The sequence below is a fragment of the Manis pentadactyla genome, chromosome 11, assembly GCF_030020395.1.
Source record: "Manis pentadactyla isolate mManPen7 chromosome 11, mManPen7.hap1, whole genome shotgun sequence".
Taxonomy (NCBI): domain Eukaryota; kingdom Metazoa; phylum Chordata; class Mammalia; order Pholidota; family Manidae; genus Manis; species Manis pentadactyla.
The window spans coordinates 116,912,748-116,922,461 of NC_080029.1; the positions used below are offsets into that span (position 1 = coordinate 116,912,748).

Consider the following 9,714-nt stretch of genomic DNA (forward strand, 5'->3'; position numbering starts at 1 on the left):
GTCCTTGCACATAATAGGTGCTTAACAAGCGCAAATATTCTCCCCCCAACTCATCCCTGCCTCATTCATCATAAAGAAGAAGTGTGGGGTCGAGTGCCACGGTAGGTAAGGTCTCCAGTGGGGATCTGTGGATCCCAAAGGCATGGACCAGGAGAGAAAGATGATATAAGTGGATGGGATTCTGAGACAGAGGAAGAGGAGTAGAAACGAGAAGCAGTAGCTCCCCTCAAATCCCACCCTTCCGGTTTCCTCTGTTCATCAGGACTGGCCCCGTGCTGCAGGGTCCCATCTCCAGTGGCCCCCAGGCCTTCCCCCATGCTGGTGAGACCGAGTCTTTGCTTGCCTTTCCTTTACTTCATCCTCACCTCTTTGCAGCTCAAAACTTACAAGTCTGAAGGTTTTCTGTGAGGAGATGACTGGTGGAAATATGGAGGTGGTGACCTTTTCTGTATCTCTCGGTCCTTAGAGTTAAGAAGAAAGCCAACAGTTGCTACAGAGACCACCCTGGAGAGCTTATTCTTGCCTAGGCACTGCCAGGATCTCCCAAGGGGCCAAAGGGCATGCAGCTGAGAGCATCCCAAGAGAGGCAGCGTGTGTGCCCGGAAGTCTCCACACTGTGTCCTGAGCCTTTGATAGGAGAACAAATTAAGAACCTAGTCTCATTAGGCAGACTCATGTGAAGCAGTTTTGGGGTAATGATACACCAATTTCCCTAGCTCCCCACTGCCAGGAATTCTGGAGTCCACCTTTCATCATTAATTTAAGGGTTTATCCCTGTTAGAACTCACATGTACATTAAGCTCTGTTCTGGGTTTGGGATACTCAGTCTGGATTGAAACCCAGCTCTGTACTATTCATTAATTGTTATGTTCTGGGTTAATATTTAACCTCTTCAAGCCTCTCTTTTTGCTTTTGTGAAAGAGGGACAGTGATTATGTGTATAAGTATGTGTATGTGTGTATATACATATCTTATAATATTGCAAGGACTAAAAATAAGGAGCACTGTTTGGATTCCTTATGTACATAGTTCTCCAAAGTTACAAAAAGAGTGAAGGGAGTGGACTGAAGTGAGGGCAGGGGATCAGGGACGGCTAAAGGTCCACTGGGACACTAACATGGGTGGATTTGCAGGCGCCACGGAAAGTACCCTCAGGGTTGGGAAAGATTCCAAGGCTGGACTCCAGTCTCGGCAGACAGTGCGCGTGACTGGGTGGAAATGTCTGCTCCAGTCTGGGCCTGGGCCTGGTAGCATGTGCAACCCACATTTGCCATCTCTGTTCGGGCTGCCTCCTCCCTGAAGGCAGAGACAAGCTGCGACTCTTGCAGTTACCAGAAGTAAAATTACAGAAGCCATTATCTGGAATCTTCAAAGGCTCACACAGAAAGAGGAACTTAGCCTCTTAATTGAACGCTGTCTTCCAGTATCATTTGGGAATGTTGGAGCTGTCCTGTCACAGAGCACCTCCTCTTGACCTTCATGACAGAGGTCCTTGATGTAGACTCCAAGGGGAGAAAGGGGAGCGCGCGCTCTGTGATGGCACTAGGCGGACGTTTGGTGAACCATGCAGATCCTGAAGCGGGTTTTGTCGATGCAGGGTGGGAAGTTCAAAGTGGTAGGTGGGTGGGGCCTAGAAGAATCAGACACCCCAGGAGACCCTGAACTCCAGTCTCTTGGCTACTTGGGGGATCAATTGTGGCTATTGTGTTTCCCGGCTGGAGGTCTGTGAGTACCGCAAATGTTTTACATTATTAACAGACTGGATCTTTTTTTCTCTTAATAATCTCATCTCCCTCCACATCTGTGGAAGCCCTTTGAAAAGCAGGCAGCAGAGATCTATGCAGTATTTAATGAGAGGCAGCAGGGCGGGCTCCCCATTCTCTGAGGATGGCAGGCACTGTGACTGGGGCCCTGGGGCACTGTGAGGGGCTGTGGAAAGGTTCTGATTTTTGTTTCTTTTAAAATCAGAATAATGAATGAGTCAATAATAATGAATATAGAATAATGAACCAGCCAGGGTAAATTTGTCTTTATACCAATGCAATCATAAAATATAATTTTTAACATTTTTTTACAGTGAGAGGGGCCGCAAAGATAAAAGTGTGGATGGTCTTGGGGAAAGCAGAAGGTGGTCCTGAGCCTGGGTGACAGAAGAGATTTGAATGGGTGCTGCACACAAAGCGGTGCTCCCATCTCAGACCCTGCTGACCCTGCGACCTTGAGTAAATCATCCATCCTGGGCTGCAGTTTTCCTGTGGCCCAGTGTCCTGCAAGTGCAGGACAGGCCTGAGGGCTCCTTTTCTCCCCTTGCTGCCTGTTCCAGCTCTCAGAAGATTCTGGGAACTGTGTGAAATGTGTAAACATGCACATTTATATATATAAGTATATATATGTTTGCATATATAGACGGGAAAATGGAAGTTCCTCTGGCCAGGATCCTCACCTGAACCTAAACTGCTTGATGGTGTAACTGGCCTGCTGCTAGGCTGCTGCTCCCACACCCAGAGGCAATAAGCTGTTATTGACTGAGTCACTACATAAAGAGCTGTGCCCAGGGCTCTGGGTGGAGGCAGAGACAAGGAGGATTACAGACCTGCAGACTGCTGCACACAGAGGCGATTCTAGCTCTTGACCTATCACCCAGAGAACAAAGCTGTGTATAAACCCTTTTACCCCAAGAATGTTCTATTGTCAGTCCTCATTCTCACCGAATCAAGTGAACTTGCCTGGGGCTGAAACCCTCAGGTAAGATATATATACATATATATGTATGTATACACACACACACACACACACACACACACGGTGTTCTGGGGTGTGAGGCAACCCGAGGAATTGCCTTTCAAGTCCCTCTCCCTCGCCACAGCTCCAGGAACCGAGCTGGGTGTTCTGGGGATCTCACAGCCTGCAAACAAATCAGGCATGCGTTCCATGTGTTCCAATAACTCGTCTGCCTCTTTGTTCTTCCGTCTCCTTTATTCCTTCTCCTTCCCTCCTCCCTTGCCTCTATTTCCCGCTTCCTTTTCCACCCCTCCCACTTCCCCTTTCTGCCTTCCCTCTCTCCCTCTCTTTGGCTAGCTCCCTCCCTCTCCCCCTTCTTCTCCCCCTTTTCCCTGCTTTCTTCCACTCTCCAGAAAGTGGAAGGAAGCCTGGCCTTTTATGGAAGTCTTTCTACAGTGGGGACCCCCTGGCAGGAGGGTCAAGAAGCCTCCCTCAGAACAGCGATATCCATCCTCTTGCTGATGAACGGAGCTCTAAATGGCTTAGCCTGACTGTGAAGTTACCCCAGGTTTTGTCAGTGCAATTAGTATTTAAACGCCATTTATTTTCTTTTCCTTAAGCACCTTGGTAGAATGGGCTGGGAGTGGGGAAATGGGGGCAGGGCTTTTTCCTCCACTGTGAGAACAGGCGTCTCCCCACTCAGCATGGAAAGGTCAGATGGCTGGGCCTGCAGGACAGGGTGGGAGGAGGGGTCCTAGCAATACCAGCACCTTCATCTGCAGGGACAAACCGAGAGCCCAGTCTGGCCTCAACAAAGAAATATATTACTCTTATTCTGCCCACTCCTGATGAGAGAAAAAGAAGGAAGAGCTTAGAAACAGAGGAAGTCCTGGCTTTTCTGAGGGCTGTTTGGGGTGGAGGTGGTGGGCTGGGGGGGAAAAATGGTCTCCACCTTGGAGACCTCCCCACTCAGGCTTCTCGCTCACACAGTTTCAAAGCAGCTATCATTTAAAAAGCAAAGAAATGTATGTTCAAATAACGACAATCATTTAAAAAACTCATGGGCAAAATAGTAAAAATTTTTGAAGATTTTTGCCTACGAAGCAGGTGTTCTCAAATCCTATTGAAAAGAATCCTATAAGCTTTCTGGAAACACAATTTGAAAATATGTAACCCAAAATCTATCCTTTGACCCAGCAGTTCCACTTCTAAGGACTTATCCTAAGAAAATCGTGAATGTCACAACGAATTACTCCCCAAAATGGCCATTGAAATTTTTATTATAATAGTTAAAAATTTGAGACTCAGAGAAACTGTTAACTGAACTGTGTGGTACATTTACTCAATGAACTTCTGAATGTCCATTTAAAATGATTATAGACATCGGTTTACTGACATGGGAGATATTCAGGATATATTATTTAAATGAAGAAGTTTTCTGAACAGTATGCATATTATGAACTTACCTTTTAAAGAACAGAATACATTTCTAAGTGTCAACTTTCTATTGCTGCATAACAAACTACTCCCCAACCTTTATGCCTTGAAACAACAAACATTTATTACTTCACAGTTTCTGTGAGTCAGGAACTCAGAATTGGCTTCTGGCTCATGATCTATCATGAGGTTATAGTCAAAATGTCAGCAGGGGCTCCAGTCACCTGAGATGAGGCTAGCAGCTTGCTTCTAAGACCACTAGTTCTTGTGGCTGTAGGTAGGGGGCCTACACTTCTTACCACCTGGACTTCTCCATAGGACAGCTTGGGTATCTTCCTGACCTCTCAGCTGGCTTCCCCCAGAGTAAGTGATCCTGGAATACGAAGATCACAATGTCTTTCATGACCTATCTTAGAAGCCCACTTGGTTGCTTCTGCAGTATTTTATTGATTATGCAAATCGGCCTTATCCCATAAAGGGGGAGACTATAGAGTAGCATGAACACTAGGTGGCAGGGATTATTGAGGGTCATGTTGAAGGTTGGCTACCACGATGTTTGTCCTCATTCAATAAATAGTTTTTGAGTACCTACTAAGCATTAGACCTAGTGGTACCACACTGAGGACACACACATAAGAGAGACCAGGTGTCTGCTCTCCTGGATATCACATACTAAGGGAGGAGGTAGGAAAGACCCTAAAGAAGCAAGAAAAGTAATTATAAACAAAGGTCAGTGGGTGAAGGGGAGCATGGGGGAGGTGATATCAGAGAAACAGTCAGGGCTGATGAAGAAGAACCTTGTAGGCTACATAAGGAGTTTAGATTTTATTCCAAGTGTGATATAAACTACTGGAGGATTGTAAGCAGAGTCACGACATGAACTGATTTATGTTTTTAAAAGACTCCGGCTCAGTACAGAGAATGAATTCAAGGGCAAAAGTGAAAGCAGACACTAGTTAGGCATTTGTAATAGTCTAGTGATGGTGGCTTGGATGAGGACACAATTAATCCCCATGTGGGGACTGGGGTGGTGGTGAAGAGTGAGACTGCGGGGTAAAGAACGTGAGCTGGAGCCCACTTCGGATGAGTTCATGGTGGAGGGCGGATATTGTGTGGGTGCAGAAGGGAAGTGGTGGTTGCTACAGGTAGATCTTGTCCCCCCAGGGGTTATATTGAAGTCCTAACCTCTAGTACTTGCGACTGTGATTTTATATGGAAATAGGGTTTCTGCAGATGTAATTAAGATGTAAGTTAAGAGGAGGTCACACTGGAGTCGGGTGGGCTCTTAATCCAAAATGACTGGTGTCCTTAGAGGAGAAGACACTCAAGAGACAGGATGGGAGAATGCCACGTGAGCACAGAGGTGGGAACTGGAGAGATGCGGCTGCAAGACAAGGCAAAGGATCAACAGCCACCCCCAGAAGCAAGAAGAAAGGGGCATTTCTCATGTATAGGTGCCAAAGAGAGTCCACTGCCAGCCTGCCCCTGCCAACACCTTGATTTTGGATTTCTAGGCTCCAGAACTGTGAGGCAGTAAATTTCTATGGTTTTAAGTCACCCAGTTTGTGGTTCTTTGTTACGGTAATCTTAGGAAACTAATACGTGGTCAACAAGGGACTTTCTGAACAGAGGAGATATTTGAGCAAGTTAGCTACTGGGAATGATCCAGAGAATGAGGCCCTGAGGATGCAAGAGAGAGGGAGATGGCCAGAGGGAAGGCGCTGGAAGGACAGAGGGTGGCATCCAGTGCCCTGGTGGGCAGAGGGGTTGTTTTTGACACAAACAAGTCCATTTCCATTGCAAGCAGAGGGACGACTGGAGCGTGTGTTCAGAGGTGAGTTCATAGGCCTGGTGGTGAGAAGATTAGAGAGTTTGTGTCTGAGGGCTTCTGTTCTCTCAAATCTGAGGTGAGAAGTGTGGGAAAGTGAATTTACTAAAGAAATATTGTAGGATTTTATTTAGAAGAAAGTTTAGAAGAATGTGTCTCAGAATCTTAAGAGTGGGGTATCATTAAAATGAGATTTGGGGTTATTTTTCTTCGTTCTTTTTTTCTAATATATAATTTCCAGTGTTCTTCCAAGAAGCCTAGATTAGATATCCAATAAAAATAATTTTTCAGTTTGAAAAAAACACAAGTCCTTGTCCTCAGCCTACATCCGCAGCCAGCTATTAATGGGCTTTCTGGGTGAGAGGAAATGGTTAGAATCAAGGGGAAGTCCCAGGCACAGAGAGCTTTAAACAATAGGCATCATGTTTTGGATAAATACCAGAAGCAAAAGCATCATCGGGTGCCTGGGGACTTGCAGAGCTCAATTCCTCCTTGAAAGATGCAGCTCTTGTTCCTGGAGGCTCTGGAAAGGTGCACGTTTGCCAAGAACTCCCTCTCCATTGAAGTGTAGTGTCCTTTTTGAGTTCTGTGGGGAGGCATCCAAATGCAAGAAGAAGCACCATAAAGTCATAGAATTTCAGAGCTGGAGATGAACTCTGGGGTCTCTAGATTCTTAAACTGTATGTGAACCACTGCAGAACCCAGACCTTGCATTATTAAAATGCCCCCAGGTGTTTAAATTCTGACAGCCAGAAGAGTTGGACCTCATCTCACTGTTCTATGTTGAAGAGTAACTGTGGTCTGATACAGGAACTGATTGGCACAGATTGAGGGCCAGTGTCCCAGGCCTCCTCAGGATAAGGTCTTTCTACCCCCTCACCCTCCCTGTCAACCCCTTTTCTCACACTGTTCCTCCCCAATGTCTCCCCTGTTCCTTTTCGCTCCTCATCGCGAACATTCCAGAACAACTGACCTCTCCCTCCCTGAGCTTCTGCAGCCTGGAGTGTCTGCCAGACATCCTTCAGGGATGACAGCTTTGAGGGTTTCGATCCTTTCTCCACAACAAAGTTTGCCCACCCTGTGAGGAGGGGCACTGTTCTTTTCTTCCCCCACCCACAGCAGAGTGTTGGGCACATTACAGTAAGGAGGAGGGAGGCCAAGGGACAGAGTATTGGACTGGCCATCAGGAGACCAGGCCCACTGTGTGACAGTCAGTTAGTCCAGCTCTGTGCTTTAATTTCTTCATCAGTAAAATATGGTGAATGAATGAAGTCAGTGGTTTGCCAACTTAAAAAGATGTTTAAGCCATGGAATCCTTTTGTGCAATTGGAATCAGCCTCCTAATGATTAAACCAAATGAGAGAGAGCTGTTATGACTGAAGCAGGGTGGAACACTCAGCCTCCCCATCAGCCTCCCCCTTCTCTCTGGCTGCATGATTTGAAACCTGGTGAAAGGATTCTCAACTGACCCATTACACCCCTTTCATGCTCCACGTGCCAAGTGTTTCATAAATACTCATGATCGGCCAATTAGTTTAATTTCTGCCAGGCCTTTCCTGCCGCCACGTTGAAGCGTTTCTGTTCCATGGCCCTCTGCCCAGCACTATCTGGACATTCCATTCCATTCTGCTCCTTGCGTACGGGGTTGCCCAGCTGGGCAGCTGGAGGACTGCACTGTCCCTTGTGGAGAGCAAGGCCTCGGTGTCTGGGCATGGCTGATGAGTTCTCATCATATTTAATGGGAGACTCAGGGCTCCCTGGAGAGGAAGGAGCTGCTTTGAGATCCCCTCATCTAAGCTCTCTGATGAGTCGCTGCTTTTCTCTAAAGCTCCGTGGATGAAAGCTGTCAGGGGAGATTTCCTGGCTAAAACCCTTTACTCTCTCCAAAGCTGTGGCCCAAAAACTCCCATACCCTCACAGCAACTCTGACATCCTTTCCTTCCCAGCTAATATTTCACTTACTAGCCATGCACCATCAGGAAAATGCCCTCACCCCTCCAGCCTTGGCACTCTCATCTATAAAACTGGGATTGCAACACCTGCCTTGCACGGTGGTTCTTGAGCCTGAGCATGTCAGTGGAGGTAGTCCAGCTGTTAAGTGTTCAAATGCATCCATAGAGGTTAATGAAAAGCCACTCTCCTAAGCCCCTGGATTTCTTTGACCCCCCCCAAAGACTCTAGCCACCCCCTTCTGGGGTCCCCAGACATCCACAGAACCAGCAGCCTAAGGGCCATGTCTGACCCATCAGGAGCCTGCAGACCCAGTTTCAGAGCTGTGGCTAGAGTCCGTTCTGACATGCCGGTATCCAGGTCTTCCTGGTCATTAAATATTTTAGTACCACCCTTGGCTGTGGCGATAATGTATATACAGCACCCAGCACATTAGTTCCTGGTACACCAGAGAAATGGTAATTTTTGTAACCTTTATACTTTACAGCATGCTTCCTCCCAAGTTTGTTTTCCTCAAAGCCCAGCCAGAATGTATCCCCTTGCACACCTTCACATCACCCTTGTTGCCTCCACGGAGAACTGAAACATTGAGGTTGGCACCTTGTTTGTGTGTTGCTTTTTAAATATTCATAGGTCTCCATGTGGTTTTATGACTACTTCCTTTGTGGGCTGATTTCAGATAAGATCAGGCAAAAAGAGATGAACCCATTTTGTAAAGAGAAAAGTGATGCAGAAGGGGGTGTTCTCAGCCTTTCGTCTACACTGGCACATGCACAGGGCAGGAGCTTACCTCACAGAGTATGTGCAGCAGCCAAAGCCGCTTGGCCCACGTCACAGAAACCACCCTGCAAACGGAGAGAATCCATCTGACTCGCTGGGTTCTGTGGTCAAGCACACCCTTTGGTTCAATACATTGTTTGCTTCCCGATGCGTGTGGCTGGTTGAACGTTGGTCCCCAAAGAGGTATGTTTATTTCTTGTCTACACCTGTTAGACTTGCCGCATCAGCATTAGCTGGGGAACTTGTTAGACATGAAAATCATCAGGCCTCCCCCTAGAGCAGGGTGGGGCATGGCAGGCCGGGTTTCAGCAGTCCTCCAAGTCATCCTCCTATATGCTGAAGTTTACTTTTGGCAAAGGAATGAATCTCTCTCTCATCAGGCAATTTTCAGACCTCAAGATAGTTTTAAAGCTGGTTTTCCTGCAGCTCCTCGGATAGCCTGTCCTGCTCTGAGAGGTCATTTAGGGACCAGCAAGTGGAGGGCCACTGGAACAGAACTGAGGCCCCAGGTGGGTCTCTCCTATTCTATTGGGTGGAGTGGATTCCAAGCCCCAGGGAGGCCTGCGGCTTGGGCGCAGAGCACTGGAGGTGGTGCAGACAGGTGTTCTGGCCAGGGACCAGCGGGCATCTGGTTTCCATCTCCTCGGCAACCCAGTTCCACACCCTCTCCGCCCCCATTGGTTGCCTGGGCAAGGTCAGCTTTTCTTTCTCCCAGTTTCTACAAACCAAGTCCTTTTCTGTCCAGGTGTAGTTTGATGATTTTCGCAGTCCCTTTTGTCTTCTGTTTCTTTTCCCCTTTGCCTTTCAAACAAAGGTACGTAAAGGATGGAAACCTCCACTCTGTCCTTTTCTACAAATGGTATCAAACTGGATATCAGAGATCCAGGTGGAAAGTGGCTTAAGATTTGTGGCTTCTTGGAGAGTCTGTCTATTGGAATTTTCTCCACCCCTCCAACTACAGAAAGCCCTCAATTGACTCTAAGGCACATAACCCAGCA

At 47.2% G+C, this 9,714-nt stretch overlaps 1 long non-coding RNA gene across 1 annotated transcript; it reads right to left on the reverse strand.

The window, feature by feature from the left end:
* Positions 1-4,288: 4,288 nt before the first annotated feature.
* LOC130679430 (uncharacterized) lies at positions 4,289-8,882 on the reverse strand. The gene is made up of 3 exons (XR_008992372.1): positions 8,727-8,882; positions 6,426-6,572; positions 4,289-4,531 (listed from the first exon to the last, which is right to left on the reverse strand). It is a non-coding gene; the product is annotated as an uncharacterized LOC130679430 (long non-coding RNA).
* Between the last annotated feature and the right edge of the window lie 832 nt (positions 8,883-9,714).